This window comes from Carettochelys insculpta, chromosome 22 (genome assembly GCF_033958435.1).
Source record: "Carettochelys insculpta isolate YL-2023 chromosome 22, ASM3395843v1, whole genome shotgun sequence".
NCBI lineage: Eukaryota > Metazoa > Chordata > Testudines > Carettochelyidae > Carettochelys > Carettochelys insculpta.
In genome coordinates, this window is record NC_134158.1 from 22026153 (window position 1) to 22046260 (window position 20108).

The 20108-nt window shown below is 39.3% G+C and overlaps 1 protein-coding gene across 2 annotated transcripts in view; it reads left to right on the top strand.

Moving 5' to 3' along the window:
• The first annotated feature begins 535 nt into the window (after positions 1 to 535).
• BICRA (BRD4 interacting chromatin remodeling complex associated protein) overlaps positions 536 to 20108 on the top strand; it is a 157967-nt gene continuing 138394 nt past the window's right edge. For both annotated transcript variants that reach the window (XM_075016531.1, XM_075016534.1), the window contains exons 1-2: positions 536 to 710; positions 3586 to 3715. The gene's annotated coding sequence lies outside the window, so the exon portion shown is untranslated. The remainder of the gene's footprint in view (positions 711 to 3585; positions 3716 to 20108) is intronic.

Genomic DNA, 20108 nt, shown 5'->3' on the forward strand with positions numbered 1-20108 from the left:
ATGACTACACTGCAAATCCTGTTCTCTCTCCTCCAGCTGTTAAACTGTCATTACACTTTTATAGTGTAATGCCCCAAAACAAACCCTTGCATAGTCCCACCCAGGTGTAAACACAATGTATATCTAATTCAAATTCAGCCAATCAAAGGGTGTAAACAAAGCAGTAAGCCCTGCCTCTTGATCATTAATTATTCACGCTGGTCAATCACATTTAACCTGTCTAATCAGGATGCCGGATGATGCATATAGCCCTTCCCATTCCTTTCTGAGTTGCTCCACTTTTGACCAATCAGGAGAGGTCTTTCTTTCTCTGGTAGAACCAGTTTTTAATTGGTATGCTGAGGACCCTAGCTTGAGCTGTACTTTGTGCTGCCTGAGCACAGAGCCAGTTTGTGATTGTGCTCAGTGTACAGTAGTACTACTACTAGAATTCAGTATATAAATTTTAAGTATGTAGATTGCTTAAATATATGTTCTCTCAAAGTATGTAGCTATGTCTAACATCCAAAACAGTCATAAGATTTTGCTGGCTACTTTGGCTTTTATGGGCAATAACAAAAATAAATATAGTGAGTATGTAGTATGATGAAATGAAAGACATTTTATTTTTTGTCTTCGCACTAATGAAGGATCTGATCCTACAAATATTAACTACTTAGCACAGTGCTTACTCTTAGTGTGAAGGCTTTGCAGAATTTGGCCCTAAAACTGTAAGTAATTGAGCACTGTTTTTTTGTTTTTTGTTTTTGTAAATATAACTTGGTTTTATATCAAAGTCAGTATGTTCACTTGGTGTTAATATATTAAAGATAGTTTAGGTTTAAAGAAATCCTTACTTTTCCTGGTGTAATTATGCTTGTAATTCCTAGCAATATTGATTGACTCCCCTCAGCAATATCCCTCAGTTTAGCCTTTTGTCAGTGATATCATTCATTACTAGAAAGGAATGGGCAAGGATTATCTTTAGTATCTGGTTTTCCAGTTAGCCTGCTGTACATAACTGGTCCTGGGACAAAATGTGAAAACTAAGAGACTGTGGTTAATTTACTCAATTTCTCACAATACTAAAATTCATATTTTCAGTCATTTTGAGTATGAAGTACATTTACATGAAAAATTGTCATTTTTAAACAAGACTACTATGCCACCGGTAAATAGCTGGGAGGAGTTGTTGTTTTCTGTTCCTTATCTATAAACTTATTTGAAATCAGAGGTACCTGCTGGGCAGTCTTAAGAATCACAGTAGCTAGTGCTACGTGCCTCCAAGGAAACCTTTCTCTGTGGTTATCAAGAATTGCATCCCTTTATACCCACCTGCAAAGTAAAAGACCATAATCCCACAAATTCGTACGCGCATGCTTAATTTTAAACATCTAAGATAAGGAAATTAATGTTTGGAAATTAAATGAATAGTGTTGATATGATATACCAGGAAAGCACAGTACAAATATAACTAATAATTGGTAAGAAGTACATAGGGTGGGTAAAATCCTGGTCCTACTGAAACTTCTACTGAATTCGGTAGGACCAGGATTTCTTTCCAGATCTTGTCAAAGTCCAGATTTAGTATGATGGCAATTAGTTGGTGAAATTTGTCATATAAAAAGTTAGATGAATAATTATTTAAGTCCAGAAAAATATGTTAGGGGAGGAAAGTGGTGATCAGTGACTATTATTTACAGGTGTAGATAAACTAAATTTATATTTACTTACATGAGATTTGTCTTTGCTTTCACTGATCAGTGGTATGTTTGTGTTGTCTGTTTTAAACAGTTTTGTTTTAATATGTTCCTTGTTTTTAAGATTAGTAATAGCATAACTACTTTGCATTTGTTCATGTATATTGTGCATCCATTAAACGATTTAAATATATTTTATTGGTTTGTTTATCCAAGTTGCTTTCGTGCTTCCACAGAAAGCTGTAATTATAATCCAGAGACTTATAACAGAAATTTCTATAAAAACTAACGACTCCAGGTTTCATGGAAGTAATATTTTCCTCTTAAATTGAGTGAGCTGCATCCAATAGTACTACTATAGTAAGCTGAAAACATTAGTAATTAATAAATAACAGCAACAACATTTTAAACTCAATAATATTGATTTTTAGGGTACCTTACCAACTCTGCAAACTACGACTCAAATAATGTGTAACTTATTTTTATAAAGCACTATTCAAACATTAGTAAGCTTATTTGTATGATTCTTAGGTCTTGCTCCTGAAACATTTATATAAAATGTTAAAGTTTAAGCGTGTGTCTAATCCTATTGACTTCAATGGGACTGTTCAGATGCATGAAGTTAATGTGTGTAAGGTTTGCCAAGATCAGGGCCTTAAACCCTTTTTCTGTAGCGAGCTCAATGTGGATTAATTTCACGAGGGGCCTAAGAGCTAATTAAACAATAAAGGACAAGACAATAACAATTATAAAACTGAAACCCCATGAACACAAAACCTGATACTACTGAAGTCAGCGAAAAATATCTAAGGATCAAGTTATCCATCTTTCCACATACTCCCACCCAAGGAATGAGTGTTCCTGTAACTTAGAGAGAAGGTAACCTTGCTAAATTTTGTTAGTTTGAGACCCACATTTGAGAACTGTTGGTTACTCTTCAGTCAGGGTGGATGGAAAGCTTTAGGCCTTGACTGCTTTAAGGAAGATACTGAAATGGGTTGGGAGCTCCAGTGTAATGATCTTGAAAGCTGCTGACATAATTTTCAGAACTGGGTTGAATAGACTTGCTTCCAGCAAAGTTGGACGACATTGCGCCCCAATCCTGCAATGAGTTGTGTCCAGGCCTGGGGCCCATGTAGTTTGACTCTCCTGGGTGCAAGTCTGTTCCCCACTGTTTAAATTTTGTAGGTAACCAGCAGGCTGTCTATGTAAGGGTTCCTTGGGTTGCTAACATTGGTGTTTGCAATGGATTTGTTTTGTTTTTCTTTTTAAATCTCTAGATAAGGCTTCAGAAAGAAACTTTCACTTTGGCCTTATTTCAAAGACAGTTTTGATGAAGGATTTAGAAGTGTGTGAGTCTGAGGCCTTCATTGGGGTAGCAAGACCTTTTAATATAGGCACCATTGAAAACATTCTTACGTAAATACATACATTCTAATCTGTAGTTAAACTGCCTCAAACTGCAACAATTTGGAGCAGTGATCTTTTTTTTTTTAAAAATGTAAAGATTAGGTTTTAAGTGCTCTTGAAATAAACACCCATACGTGCCCAGATGCTGCAAAATATTTCCTCCTGTGAGGGAGATGCACTAAAACCTGCCTTAAAATTCCATTTGAAAAATGAACGACATTTGGCACGTCTGCCTCTTTAAGTCTTACTCATTCCAGCTTGACAGCCCTATGGTGTTTCTCCGCCGCTCTCACTTGTGTGTGTGTGTGTGGCTATTTTGAAAGAGGGGGGTGGGGCATCACAAATGTAAATCGTTTGAAAGGGGTGGGGGCAGGTTATACCTGGTTTTCTTTTTTTAACAAGAGGTGAGTGAAGTGTTTTGTTTTTTTTTTTTGTTTAATGAAGTAAAATTCCAGTCGTTATTCTCCCTCCCTGTCTAACATAGTTTGCATTTTAGGAAGCTCCGTTGAAATATAATCAGGCAGTGAGCTGAACCTCTATGTGTCTGTGCCTGCCGGGGTCCTGCCTCCGGAGCCCGTGCGGGGATGTCTCGGAGACCCCGCGCTGACTGCTGCTCAAACATCACGGTGAGTTTGTTACAATGTAGCAATTTCTCTTTAAATCTCTTAACTCTCTCTACCTGCAACTTAGGGCTGTGACAGGGCGAAAAAAACTGGGGAGGAGGGAGGGAAAGGGAGCCTTGCACCCCTCCTAGGGTAGCATCCCTGTTCCCTTTCCATTGCTCCCCCAATCCAGTTCCCCCACAAACAGCCTCCTGTTACTGCGTCTGCAGGTCACGTCTGCAGAATACAATGTAGCTTTATAAAATGATACATAACGTTCTATCGTTTCCTGCACATACAGGGTAGAGGAAAGAGGGGTGCTGCGTGCCCCTTTCTCAGTCCCCACAACCTTCTGAAATCACCCGTCTCCCCCTCCCTATGTAAGGGGTGGGGGCTTTGGGAGGAAAAAAAAGGAGCTGTTAGTTTGCAGTGTTGGATGGTTATGACTTGATTTTGATTTCTCTGTTGAGGTTGTAGAGCCATCGTCTGTCTCTATTACCCCACCCCCCTCTCTTCCCAAGTAAAAATCAAGAAGGATGCCCACAGATAGGTCTTAAGATCGATTTTAAAATAAATGTTTTAATGGCGAGGTGAAGCAAAACAGATTTGCATTGTCAAAGAAACATCTTTATGGTTGCTGCTCAGCAAGGTATTACAAACAGTACATTGAGATTTTACATGGTATGGTAAAATCAAGCCTGGAGCTCCACTGTGGAAAGAAGACCTGCCAGTTAAGGGTTATCCTTCACTTGCTCCTCCCTTTATGAAATTTCATACTAGTGTTTTTGGCATACTTTTGCAAACTGGTGTGTATCTGCCTAGCACAGATTTATTTAAAAACAATATAATGCAGCATGGTTATGATGTTTAGTAAAGAAAACTAAATTTAAAATTATTAACCTTTGTTGCAAAAGGGTGTTTCACTAGTTTTTATGGGCCAGACGTTTGGATGCATACATTTAAAAATACATTTGGTAAATAAATCTGGAATTGGATTATATTCATGCTCTTCACATTTTCCATTTCTGTGGAAATTATGGCTTGTTTTAAATTTTAGGTGGCAAAAATATTTTGGAGAGTGCACTGGCCCTATTTTGATGGATGTTAAAACATGCTAGTATAGCACACAACATAGTCTCATTTTTTTCTGTAGTTTTGCATAGTCTCCTTATTGTCAAACCTGGTAGTATTCAGCTAGAGTTTGTACAAATATCTGTATACTTAAAATATGATGAAGATAAACAACACGCATGTGTCACTGAAAAGTAATTGAATTTTAGTTAATTATATATAAACTTATTTTAATCCAAATTAGAACTGATCTTTTCCAAACCAGTTCAGACTGACTGGGACTGAGTGTGTTGTATTGATTAATTTTTTTTGTTTGTGATTGACTCAAAGGGTTCTAGTCAAACTTGCGTTGCCTGTATTGCTCTGCAGTGATATTTCTGTGAGTACAGGTGTTACTTACCAAAACTGTTTACTGCCAAGTACACGAGGAAGGGTGTTTGGCAACAGCTTGATGCTGAGATGCACTAGTTCTGTTGTGCTCAGGTTAGGTTTTTTAAACAGCATTTTAAAAATAAGATCACATTATTGTGCTCCATCATCTACTGCAGTGTTTAGAGTTTTATTCCTTTTAATACTGGTTAAAATATTTTCAATTTTGCTTGTAGTGTTTTCTGTTAAATAATTGCACTAAACATCCTTGATCTTTCTAAAACAAGAAGTTAAAATGATATGGGTAGCTTTATTTCATTGGTTATTTAGCCTCATTTATTGTTGTGCTTCAGAATAATAGATATGTGGCTGTTTCCTTGTTAAGTGCTTTGAGCAGTCAAGTATTTTGCTGTAATGAAGCTCCTTGTGAATTTTTACAGATTACATCATTTAGTGTCAAAATCCTACAGTCTCTACATTCAGTCTTTTTGTTTTATGGTCTTTCTAAGCAGAGCATTCAGTTATAACTGTAAGGACTAATTCAACTTTTAAAACTGAGCAAATGCAGCAGCTTTGGTTCCCCCCCCCCCCCTTCTTAAAGAGTTGTGATTTCGAAAATAACAAATGGAATGGATTGTTCAGGGATCCTATTTTCATGGCTGTAGTTTAGGTACATGTGGCATTTGTATGAATGTTCTTTAGCAGTGCCAAAATTCCTGTCTGTTGCCAGGTACTATTTGCTACTTTGCCATTTGGTGCAAATTCACTATACTGTGCCAAGTAGGAGCTGAAAGTTCATAGTTCTTTTTCTGTTCAAAGAGTAAATGATTTCTCATACTACAGCTAAGAATGGTTTGGAAAAAATCAAAGTTAATTGAAAACACTATGTGAGATATTGTGTCTGTTTTGTTTGAAACAGCATTGCCATCACATCTTTTTTTTTTTAAACAAACACTGCTCTCTATTTCAGAGCCTTAATGTGTGAAATATAAAATAATACATTTGTTTATGTACCCTTTACTGCTCTTCCGTGTTGCAGCTTCACCCTGAATATAGAAGGTAAAAGCAAAGAAAGATACTGTTTACAACGTATGAGAGAAATAATTCAGTGCCTAGAGAAAGTAGTCTTGATACACCCCTCAAAGTTCATACTCTCCATCTGTGTAATACACGTTCTGGATATTTGGCAATACAGACAAACCAAGTTACTTGAAGGTTCACATTAACTTCTCTACTTTTAACAGCCTGCTTAGTTTTGATTCAGAGTTTTCATTTAATGATTTTTTAAAAACATCAAGGGAAGTCATCCAAGGTCTCCATTGTGTGCAAAAAGAGCAGGAAGATCATCTGAAGTGCACTCAAGGTGTTTTCAAGACAAATAAAATAAACCCAGCTCCCTGTCCTAAAGAATTCACTATTTAACCCACTAGTCCTGTTGCATGATGTGGGTGAAAAGAACTTTATGCTAATACAGGTTTGTCTACAGAGCAGCCCTATTTTGAAATTCCTGCTGCAAGGATGTTTGCTGATTTTGAACTTATTTCAAAATAGCTTGTGCATAGTGTAGATGACAGCAAAGTTATTTAAAAATAACAGCTGTTATCTCGAAGTAACTTGGCTGTGTGGCCGTAGCCATAGAGGTTCAGCAGGATCATTAGGATTTTGTATGGGTGTGGGTGTTCTCTCTTTGGGAATGAAGGCCTTGATCCTGGAAACATTTAAATATAACTCCAGAGGTGGTTATGGTAATTAATTCACTGTGACTTCTCAGTGAGTAAAGATACAAATGTATTTATGTGTTTAAAGGATCAAGTCCTGGTTAAAGACATTATGCCACAAGTGGAAGTGATAAATTATTTGAGGAAAATAGGACGAAGGAAGAACAAGGTTTATAATAATGTCTAGTAGTTACATAACTTGTTTGAACTTCTTGTTACATATCTTTTATATACTTGTATATAAGTATGCCTTTTTATGTTGTGATAAACATCAATATTTTTAAACTGTGATAACCTCATTTTAATTTATTCTTGGAGAGTAGGTTAATGGATGGTAGGATGAAACCTTTTGGCAAGGGAATTTACCTGTATTAAAAAAAAGAGTAGCCCTTTTAAGACTGAGGGAAATTATAGATAATCCAGCATGCTTATTAGATTTCACTCCTTACAGTTTACTTTAAAATACACTCTGTAACACTGATATATCAGTGTAAACACATCTCTCTGGCTAAAAGTCAGCATACATGAACACTGTTGGCAAAATACCTCCTCCTGCAGCAAGGAGGTTTTGCTTTTCTGCAGCAGAGAACTCCTGCCGACAAAGAATTGTTCTCTTTCTCTTGCCATGGCAGAACTTTGGCGGGGGGGTGTGGGTGTGTGTGTGTGAGAGAGAGACACGCAACCATGAACATCAGTTTTGTCAATGTCAGTTTAGTGCAAGTATAGTCATATCCTAAGTAATGAATAGTTCTTTAGGTCCAATGAAAAAATTACGTAGGTGGTGATAGATTTGGAGCTGTTAGGCTGAAGGTGCCGCAGTTAGCATTTTCCCAACTCTGGCTTTTTCCTTTATTTTGTGTGTTTTCCTGTATGGTGTACCTCTACAGACATGTCAAACAGCTGTCTTCCTCCTTAATTTTCCCTAAATAAAATTGTTGCTTCTGCTTATAATTCTTTACGGTTAGTCACTGCTGCCTTCTGTAGATGTGTTTTCATGTATCATAATGCCAGTTAATGTTAATATGCATCCATAGCCAGGAGACTCAACCCTTTTAACTAGACTGCTTTCGGCTTGGGTTTGCTCAACTTCGCAAATAGTTGACACCAGATAAAGAAGTCCCCTCAGGAATGGAGAATCTGCAGAATATATGTACACATATGTTGCATAAATACTGTAGAATCTGCTTATAGTGAATTTGAATTTAGTTACAGCCTATTGAGCAGTAATGAAAATCTTGAATTATTTCATATGTGCCAAGCTCAGTGCCAGTTATAAACTATATTGTTTTGTTGTGAAATTTTCACTGGTATTTCACTGTGCAGTTAATATTTTTCTGTGTACTAGTCAGACCATATGTGCATATTCTCCCATTCATAATACTTTGTTTAAAAGAGACATCATAACCAATTACCAATGGGTAATGCCTCATCTGCACTAGAGAATTACACTGTGTGCTGTTAAAATGTTAATTTTGGCATGTGTGTGACTGGCACTTTTCAGAGCCTGAACTGTATGCCCTTTTTCAGTTGCATTTATCCCCTTGTCCACACACTTTGGCATAGTGAAACAGTGCATGAACAGTGCCTCCTGGAAACCTATAATCTCATTCATGGCACAGCTGTAATGTGTAGTAGCTTGTGGAAATACAGAAATGGACCAAAAGTTTCCAAATGAGTAATCTGCGTACTATGGGACAGTGGAGGTCTAATAGCTAGTGTGTTTCCCAGTAGATCTTGCCTTTATTAGCAATGTAGCATCACAAGTTAGTGCTGACTAAAAACAGACATTATTTAGATTTGTAGAAGGGCTGACATAAAAAGTATAAACTATGATTTTGAAAACTTGTATGTATGTTTGGCATGCATGGGTTAATGTTATATAATATGCCAGAAATCTCCAGTGGCCTTAATTTTCATGCTGCGAGAACCACTTCCATGCATTTGCAACCATAGTGATTGTCTGAGAAGAGAGCCTGAATTTTGATACGGAGACAGCTATTTTATCATCCAAGGTGTTCCTTCCATATGTGAGACAGCACAGGAGAAACCTCAGATGTAGGCTAGATATCTTGAGGACTTCAGTCTTCAGAGTTGTAAAGCTACAATCCTTTATAGTTCCGAATGCAGTTATATGCCACTCACAAAAAGCAGCAAAACTAATACCTTTTTGTTCACCCTCACCTCTACTCTGTTAATTTATATACTCATAATTTATGTAATTTTGAAAATGAGGGATCCACTGTGATTTACTGGCAGGCATTTGTAGTTAATTTTTTATTATCAATAGTCTCTGCAGGGTGGTTCCGTCTTTTTCCTTCCTTTCCTTGAGTAACATTTGATTTCACCTGCATTTCTTGGTAACCATCGGGGTATCAGTTCAGCCCCAGAGCAGTGTTGCCATCTCATTATCTGTGGTTGGAATCAGTCCAATATTGCATTCTTGTTTCTCAAAGCTGTGGACTCATACATCTATCTATACAGTATCTTCTATATGAAGCATCCAAATAGGTTGACAGCACATCCCAGCCTCCTTTCTTTGCGCTTGACAACTCAGACTACACCTTCGGAGGTTTTCCCCTCCCCTCAGAGGCTTTCGAACCTCAACTGCAATTGTCATCCTTTCTATATCTGTCTCATAGCAAAGAAGTTTGCTCAAGACTAACCTTTTAATGCAGTAAATAGATATACAATCAGTCTTCTCTCACTCTCCCAATTAAGGCAGCATGTTTTTTGAAATAATCTTTCTCACCACTAAGATGCATAATTATATTATTTTCATTAAAAGTAAAGTCACAGACTTGTGATATTCAATTTCCACTTTTATTTCTATAAAAAATATAATAAAATGATCCAAGCCACCTTTGACAATGGAGTTTATATATTGTATAGAAATATTGACAGATGTTTGAGGTCTTACGAATACTGGAGATCTGTCTTGATCTTGTCAGCTGCTGTCCACCATTGAGTAGCTAAACTGGTGTAAACCACAAGAGTAGACAGGAAAAGCCACTCTAAAACACAGGGTGAGTTTACCCTCTTTGATACTAGGATAAGCTTCATTTATGCAAATATAAGATTTCCCTGTCTAAACTGGGGATTTGAACCATTTTAGCTACACTGGTTTCTGTCCACCAAAGGCTGAAATCCTGAAATTGTGTCCACCAAAGGCTGTAGAAAAGGCGTTTAACAAGTTTTTAAAAATGTGCATGACTTCTGCTTACCTTAAGACTAAGCTTGTTAGTCAAGATGCAAACACCTGTGCTAACCTCTGCTGTCTTCAAACCCTCAGTCCCCCTGCGGTATGGAGCAATAAAACAGATGTGTATTACAATTAATTGTAACTTTAATAAACCTTCTGTTTAACAAGTCTTTTCAAGTACAACTTGCTACTGGAACTGATGGCATAGCAGAAGAAATGGCCTATATTTGTTCAGTTTTTCCAGTATTAATGTAGCAGTATATCTGCAAAACAGGATTTTTTTCAACAATAGATGTGTTCTCAATACCACAAAAACTGTAGCTTTGTCAATATGAATTTAAGCCCAAACTAAAACAATCAAATAATACCTTTACCATTTCTCATTTGAACATTTCTACCTATTTCATAAGAACAGCCATACTGGATCAGAGCAAAAGTCCATCTAACCCAGAATCCTGTCTTCCAACAAAGGCCAATGCCAGATGCCCCAGAGGGAGTGAACAAAACAGGTAATCATCAAGTGATCCCTCTCCTGTCATCTGTTTCCAGCTTTTGACACATAGAGGCTAGGGGCACCATTCCTACCCAACCTGGCTAACAGCCATTGATGGAACTAACCTCTATAAATGTATCTAGTTCTTTTTTTGAACCCTGTTAAAATCCTGGTCTTCACAACATCCTCGGGCAAGGCGTTCCACAGACCTACTATGTGCTGTAAGAAGAAAAACTTCCTTTTGCTAGTTTTAAACCTGCTGTCCATTAATTTCATTTGGTGACCCCTAGTGCTTATGTTCTGGGAACAAATAACTTTTCCTTATTCACTTTTTCCACACCAGTCATGATTTTATAGACCTCTATCATATCTCCCCTTAGTCTCCTCTTTTCTAAGCTGAAAAGTCAGTCTTTTTAGTCTTTCTTCATATGGCTCCCGTTCCAAACCTCTAATCATTTTTGTTGTCCTTTCCTGAACCTTTTCCAGTGCTAATATCTTTTTTTTGAGATGAGGTGACTACTTCTGTACACAGTATTAACGATGTGGGTGTACGATGAATTTAAGTAGAGGCAATGAGATACTTGCTGTCTTATTCTCTATCCCTTTTTTAGTGATTCCTAGCATTCGGTTTTGCTTTTTTGACTGTTGCTTGCTACACGTTGAGATTAGATGTTCTCAGACAGGTATTCACAATGGCTTCAAGATCTCTCTCGGGTGGCTATAGCTAAATTAGTCCCCGTCATATTTGTGTGTATGGTTGGATTATTTTTTTTCCAATGTGCAGTACTTATATATCAACATTAAATTTCATTTGCCATTTTGTTGTCCAATCACTTAGTTTTGTGAGATCTTTTTGAAAATGTACACAATCTGCTTTGTGTTTAACTGTCTTGAGCAGTTTAGTATCATCAGTGCATTTTGCCACAACGCTGTTTAAATCTCTCTTGCTATATTTTCTTTCCTTTCCTGTCTCCACGTTTTCTTTTCTATAATAGATCATAAAAGATCTTTTCCTGAGTTGTCTTTAGTGTTTCCTTTTCTTTCTCCTTCCTCCAGTCCCTTTTCAGTCATTGTCTTGTTCATCTCCTCTGATATATTTTTTTCTCCTTCTAGCACCTTTCTTTACTTCTCTTTTTTAACATATTCCTCTTCCTCTTTCCCAGCCCCATCCATGAATGAACAAAGTTTGAATATTTTACCAGACCACTAACAGGAAGATGATTGCTGTCTACAGATGGATTTGAAAGAATGTGTGTGTGTTGAGGGGAGGGGTGGGGGGCAGTGCCTTCACTGTTCAGGGCAAGTTTACCCCTCCATGAACTTTCTGGTTGCTGCAGGGAGCTGTTTTTGCCACTCCATTTTCCCAGCTTTTATGTTTTAGTTCTGGACTCCACTCTCTGTCTCTTTTTTTCTCTTTGCTTTGTCCAGCCTCAACAGAATGAAATTGACCTGATTCTTGTCATTTTCATTGCTGCCCAGAGAGAACTGAGTATCAGCCAAGAAAACTAGCATAGTTCTGCTGCATTTTCATTCTGGTGCAGTTAGTGGAAGCTGTAAGCAGCAGCGGAGGCAGGAAGACAAAAAACATTTTACATTCAGCTCAAAGTTTTATTTGTTACTATTAAGCAGTTGAATGCCTCACCTTTCAGGTATTTCACCAGACAGTGTTCCCTGTTCATCCAGGAACAAATGTTACTTTTCTAACGAAGACTCAAAAAATCCATGGAAATGTTAAATAGCTGTAAAAATACTAGAAATAAGTTTAAAGTCAGTTGTGGTCAACAGGTCAGCCGTCTTCTATGTAAGTAAAGTATGGGTTTAGCTCATTTTCTAGTAGGGTGAGTGTCCATCTCCCTCCCTCTCTCTTCTCTCCACATTAATTGGCTTATTTGGCATCTTTTGTATTGGCAAATAATGTGCTCCATAATTCACCTTTGCTGAAGCTGTAGACAGAGCTGCTAATCGTGACCCATCCAGACGTGGGCTATAAGGCACACTAGCAGGAAAGCCCATACCACGGTATCTGCTTTAGCTGTTCTATAGAGCAAGGACTGTTGTTCTGGCACCTTTCATCACCATAAAGTTCAGTTACAGTAGTTTGGCAACTAAAATGATTAACAGTCTCTAAAGATATTTGAACTAAGACTTTCTTAAGCAATGAGTCAGAAAACAGCCCAGAGTTGCTCATTGTTTAGGTAAATCCTGACCATGGGTTTCAGACTCAAGGAATATTTCTGCCCTTCATAGGGCAAGTGAAGAGGAAGGCATCTCTCCTCAATCCTCTTTTCCCCCCCCCCCCCCCCCCCGCGCCCCCAGAGAACACTTTGCTTCCTATTGTACCCTCCTCCTGCTGTGGTTGAGGGAAAGTGAGTCTGGAAGTGATTTCAGGCAAAATGTTACAAGTAAATACAGCATGTTGGGGGAAGGGGAAGGAAAGGAAAGGAAAGGAGAGAGAGAGGGCAGTCAGGCTTGGAGTTCTATGTTAAAAGGAAGGTCCCCTGACCTAGAAATGAGACATTTTAGTCATCACCTAGGGACATGGCAGCATAAACCAGATAAGAACATGAAATTCTTTCAAACAATATTTGTTGCATCTTTCTTAAAAGTGGTATTTTCCTAAATATGGGAGACGGAGAATAATCATTGTTTCTAATTCATATGAACAGCAGTAGGCCTAGAAAACTTCCCTGAAAATATTTCTTCTCATGTTTCATAGTCATAGAGTCCTAGGGCTGGAAGAGACCTCGGGAGCTCATCAAGTCCAGCCCCCTACCCAAAGCAGGGCCAGTCCCAAGTAAATCATCCCAACCAGGACTTTGTCAAGCCAAGACTTAAAAACCTTTTAGAGATGGAGATTCCACCACCTCTCTTAGAAACCCATTCCAGTGCTTCACCATCCACCTAGTGAAATAATTTTTCCTAATAGCCAACCTCCCCAATTGTAACGTGAGACCATTGATCCTTGTTCTGCCATCCCTCACTACTGAGAACAGTCTCTCTCCATCTTTGGAAGCCCGCTTCAGGAAACTGAAGACTATCAAATCCCCCCCTCACATTTCTCTCAGATATGGCCTCACCAGTGCCAAATAAAGGGGAATAATAGCTTCTCTATATCTGCTGAAAATGTTCCTCCTAATGCACCCCAATATGCCATTAGCCTTCTTGGCTGCCAGGGCACGCTGTTGACTCATATCTAGCCTCTCATCCACTATAATCCCCAGGTCCTTTTCTGCTGCACTGCTGTTTAGTCAGTTTGTCTGCAGTCTGTCATAATGCTTGGGATTCTCTCGTCCCACATGCAGGATTCTGCGCTTGTCCTTGTTGAACGTAATTCCTTAGACGTCTCCTCAAAAGCAGTGACATGTTCCTCTGGCTCCTAGGTGAAGGCATGGCCAGGCTGCTGCGTATGCTGTCTGTGCAGCTCCTGTGTGTCTCTGCCAATGAGAGCTGTAGAACTGGCACTCGGAGCAGGGCTGCATGCAGAGTCCCCTGGATGCACCTCCACCTAGGAGCCATTTCACCACTTGCTGGGAGCCACTCAAAGCCAGGTATAGATCCTGGCAGCCCCCTGCCATCTGGACTTTTAATGGCATAGTCTGTAGTATTGATCAGAGAAGCCAGTATCCCCTTTCCACTGGTGGTCTGGTCAAAAAATAGTCCTGTCTCGTATGCTCTGGCTCCCTCATTTTGGCCCCCATCCCAGAGGAAGGGTGGGATGGAGTGAGTGGGGTGTGGCTTCAGAGCAGGGTCAGAGTCTCGGGGAAGGGGGTGTGGGAAGAGTGTTCAGTGTTCTGCAATTAGAAAGTTGGCAATCCTAATCCCATTCCGTTACTCCAGGGAAGGGTAACCCCTGGCCTGTGGTCCAGATCCAGGCCATGGCTTGCCTGAATCTGGACCCTGAAGCTTGGGGCTCCCCTTCCTGACATCCTGCTAGTGGCAGGGTGAGGGGTGATGAGCCCCAAGTTTTGCAGGCCAGATCAGGCAAGCCAGGGCTGGATCTGGCCTATGGGGGTTAGGCAGGTGATGGAGCAGGCAGTGGGGGAAGCAGATCCACACTTTGCTGCTGCTGTTCCCCCAGCCATGGAAAGGGGAGGAGAATCAGCAACAGCAGTGCTGCCTGGAGGCTTTGTCCTACTGCTCTGATTGGCCAGAATTCCGGCAGTCCTCTAGCTGCTTAAAGACTAGCAAACTTAATTATTAGGTAATGAGCTTTCATGGCTAAGACCCACTTCTTCAGATGTTACCCATGAAAGTTCATTACCTAATAAATAAATTTGTTAGTCTTTTTGGTGCTACAGGACTGCTTGTTCTTTGTGAAGCTACAAACTTAACACGTTACCCCCGAGCCTATTTATCATACTTGCATACTAGTGTGTCTGTTGCATACCAACATGAGGGAACAGAGCAAGAACTGTACCCTCCTCTCCCGCCTGGGTAGTTTCTTTATTGTACATACCAAAAATAGAAAAAATGTTCTGTGAAAGCTCCCAAAGCATAGCAGTTCAGAAACCAGCCTGATCATCAAGAGTATCAGAGGAGTAGCCAAGTTAGTCAATCTGCAAAAACAAGAAGTTCTGTGGCATCTTTTAGACTAACAAATATTTTTGAACACAAGCTTTTGTGGGCAAAGACCTACTTTGCCAGATGCAATGTAGTGGAGATTCCAGAGGTCTAGTTATATAGGCTCATGAAAAGGAGGGAGTCCCACTCAAGAGGAAGACCAGAGTTGAGGTCAGTTCAGTCAGAGAGGGTGTGGCCCACTTCCAGCAGCTAAGGTGGAGGTGTAAACAGCAAAAGAAGAGAAGCTGCTTTTATAATTGGACAGCCACTCCCAGGCTCTGTTCACTCCTTTATTGATGGTGTCAAATTTGCAAATGAATTGTAGCTCTTCAGTTTCTCTTTGGAGTCTGTTTTTTGAAGTTTTTCTGTCGCAGGATGGCTTATTTTAAATCTGTTACTGAGTGCTCAGGGAGAATTCAGTGTTATACAGGTTTTTGTTTGTTACTGTTCCTAATACTGATATGTGTCCATTTATTCTTTTAAGTAGAGGCTGTCCAGTTTGGCCAATGTATATGGCAGAGGGGCTTTCCTGGCACATGATGACTTTAGTAAATGCACAAATGAATGAGCCCGTGGTGTGGATGATGTGGTTAGATCCTGTGATGGTGTCACTGGTGTGGGTATGTGGGCACCTTCAACTGTTTCAGATTTGAGGACAATTTATAACTTCAAATCAGTGGCACTGCTATGGGCAGCTGCATGGTCCCATAGTATGCCAACATTTTATAGCTGACCTGGAACAATGCTTCCTCAGCTCTCGTCCCTTAGTGCCTCTCCTCTACCTGCGCTACATTTGATGACATCTTCGTCATCTGGACCCATGGGAAGGAGGCTCTTCAAGAGTTCCACCATGGCTTCAGCAGTTTCCACCCACCATCAACTTCAGCCTGGACCCGTACACACAAGAGATCCATTTCCTGTACACTATAATGCAAGTAAATGATGGTCACATAAACACCACCCTACACCAGAAACTCACGGACCACTGTGCTTAATTACATGGCTCCTGCTTCCATCCAGGGCACACCACACAATCCATTGTATATAGCCAAGCACTAAGGTACAACCACATTTGCGCCAATCCCTCAGACGGAGACAAACACCTACAAGACCTTTACCAAGCTTTCCTAAAACTACAACACCCATCTAAGGAAGTGAAGAAACAGATTGGCAGAGCCAGACAAGTACCCAGAAGTCATCTGCTACAAGACAGGCCCAACAAAGAAAATCACTGGCTATCACATATAGCCCCCAACTAAAACTTCTGCAGCGCATCATCAATGGTCTACAACCCATCTTGGACAACAATCCCTCACTCTCACAGACCTTGGAAAGTAGGCAAGTCCTCTCTTACAGGCAGCCCGCCAACCTGAAACAAATTCTCAACAGCAACTGTAGACCACACCACAGTAACTCTAACTTAGGGACCAATCCCTGCAACAAACATTGGTGCCAACTGTGCCTACATATCTACAACAGCAAAGGGCCTAACCGCATCAACCACACCATCAGGGGCTCATTCATCTGCACATCTACTAATATAATGTATGCCATCAAGAGTGTATCATCAGTTTGTTGCAGACAGTATTTTATCAAATGCTGGTCTGAGATGTCTGCAAATAACTGAAGAGGAAAGCTTTCATGAGTAAGACCCACTTCTGGAGATTGTCTAATTGTCATATTGGACAATCTGAAGAAGTGCGTCTTGCCCACCAAAGCTCATTACCTAATAAATAACTCTGTTAGTCTTTAAGTAGCTACAGGACTGCTTGTTTTTTGTGAAGTTACAGACTAATATGGCTACCTCGCTGGAGAAAAAAGGGGATGAGGACAGCAGAATTTTGAATGTTCTTTTGTTGAGTTGTTATATCTTATGTTTTGGTGTATTTTGATTCCTTTACATTTATTTGGGCCAATAATTTTCCTATATAAGTGTGTATATAGTCTTTAAGAACATGTTATTCTTAAATAAAGAGAGCGAGAAAGGGAGAGACTGACCACTTCTGGGAAAGTGAATTATTGCTAAATATCATGTACTGAGTTGTACTCCTCCCTCCCCTGCTTTAGTCCCAAGTTAAGTTTTTGTGTGTAAATCCTATTGATAAATGCAAGTTTGCTGGCTTCTCAAAATTTTCTTAGAATTATGCACCTGTTATGAAAAATAAAATGAAACCAAAAATTATTATACCCGACTGAAAAAAAAAAAAAAAGTTTTACTGTAAAATAGCATTTTAAAACCCGTATGGCCCATGCACCAAAGGACTCAGAACTGGATACTCTAGACATATTTCCTTCTGTATGTTTCTTTGATTGATAGTCTAGAAAAATCCATCAATCTGAAGCACTATGTACACTACAGATAAAACTGCAGGACCCCTTCCAACATTTTTGCCCCCTGACTCCTGCCATAGTCCTCCACCAGCTTGCCCATAGTCCTGTTTTGTGTCATTGTTCTCAGGGAAGGGGAAAAAAAACCTTCCGTTCATGCGGGTTAGGGGAATGATGCCAGACCCCTGATAGCAACAGGTGATTGTATGACTCCATAATTAGGGTATAATTTCATTTTACACTTTAAACAGGAATTCATGATGCCATCAGAGGCAGGACAACAGAAATTGAAAAGAATCAGATAAAATTTGGGGTTGACAGTTACCATGTTGACAGTGGTAGAAGTGCAGTGCAATTAGCTATTGTCATTAATGTAATTATGGGAGAAAATACAGTATTTTGTCATTTTCTGTTTGTTGTAATAAACTTTCCATGCATTAAGTCATTTGTGCCCTGATTTATTTTTTATTCATTTGTTTTCAGGCAGGTGGGAAAAGGGAGGAAAGTGTTTGAAGGCTAATTGTATTACAGAACTCAACTGAGGGGAATGTAAAAATACTGAAGTACAGTAAAATGTCTATATAAAATATATTTTTACATTATTTTAAGTTAAATGTGTAACTCCAATAGTTTTTGCGAAGTATTATTCTCTATAGCACCAGCTCAGTTTAGCTGCATTTTCTAGGGGTTCTGGGAATTGGGCTTCTGGGTTCTGTTGGCAGCTCCCTCTCATCATGGGCAGGTCACTCCCTTTTCTCTCCGCCATTTTTAAAGGAGCCCGATGAAGTTAAGACACTTAGTGAATTTCATTAGCAGTTGGGCATGCAACTCTTTAGGATACTTCCGAAGTCCCAGCTCCAGGCTATAATATGGTTGTAATTATATTGATGTCCTTTACATTGTTTGAAGGGTTTGAGGTTAACTAATTAATTGAAAAGCACTCTCAATCTTCAGATGAATGGCACTGTGGAAATGTGAAGCACTAGCACAGTGACTTTTTGCAACAGCTATGGACCGTAGGAAAAGAAGTGGCAGGGGCAGTTAATATTTCACGATATTCTTGGACTTCCGTTGCTAGATAGTCTGAATATAAGCAAAATTGTGTTAATGGATTTAATGTTTTATTAGCATGTTTGGCAAATAACAGTTACATTATAGGTTTTGATGCTTTGCTTATGTACAAGACACCTTATTCCAAATCCCAGTTTCCAAAATAAACTGTTTTAAAATGATTATTTGAACAGCAAAACAAATGTTTTGTGGCATAAAGTATATATACATTTGTATTAAAGGTATTATTTGAGGAACTCATTTTCATATCCCTCCTATCCCACCATGGTTTAAGAAAATGTATATGATCCATCTTATTTCTCTCCCCTCCCCCCTTTGTGATTTTAGTGTGACGTCCTCATAATATTGATAATCTGATACATTCATTTCCATGGTAGCAGACTCACATTACAAACATCATGAAAATTTCCCTGTAAAATCTGTCTGTTTTATGTTTGGTGTTCTTACAGCACCCATTGCTACATGATTTGAGCATCACACAGGAGAAACTGACCTATTCACACCAGCGAATTACAAACTTGTTTGTCATTTAAAATTTGGTTCCCTCTACCTTAATAAAATCATTTGGTTTTTTATCCTTCATTTGAGGATCTCTGGGCTTTACAAAGTTGTTAAATTGTTGGCATCTTCATTTTGCAGAGGGTAGAAATTAAGACACAGAGAAATTAATCTTATAGACTCGTAGAATACTAGAAGTGGAAGGGACCTCAAGGGGTCATCAAGTCCAGTCCCTTGCCCTCATGACATGACCGGGCACCATCTAGATTCTAGATCATCCTTGAAAGATGTTAATCGAATCTGCTGTTAAATATCTCCAATGAAGGAGATTTTTTTCAACCTCTCTGGGCAATTTTTTCCAGTGTTTACCCAGCCTGACAGGAAGTTTTTCCTGATGTCTATCATAAACCTCCCTTGCTGCATTTAAAGCCCATTGCTACTTATTCTATCATCAGATGCCAAAGAGAACAATTTTCTCCCTCTTCCCTGTAACACCCTTTTAGGTATTTGAAAACTGCTATAATGCCCCCCCTCAGTCTTCTCTTTTCCAAACTAAATACACCCAGTCCTTTCAGTATTCCTTCATTGGCCATGTTTTCTAGATATTTACTAATTTTTTTTGCTCTTCAGTGCACCCTCTCCAATTTCTCCTCATAATTCTTGAAACGTGGTGTCCAGACGTGGACACAACACTCCAACTGAGGCCTAAAATAAGCGCAGAGTAGACAAAAGCAACAAGAAATCCTGTGGCACCTTATAGACTAGCAGATATTTTGGAGCGTAAGCTTTCGTGGCCAAGTGGGTCTTTGCCCATGAAAGCTTGTGCCCCAAAATCTCTGTTGGTCTGTAAGGTGCCACAGGACTTCTTGGTTTTTCTTTCTTTTGAAGATACAGACTAACATGGCTACCTCTTTGACACTTGTCACTGAGTAAAGAAAAAAATCAGTTTGCATGTCTTGGTCACAGCACTTGTGCTAATACATGCCAGAATGATGATTGTGTCTCATATTTAAGTTTGTGGTTCACTATGACCCCCTGGATCTCTTTCTGCAGTACTTCCTAGACAGTCAATTCCTGTGTTGCATGGGTGAAAGTGATTGTTCCTAAGTG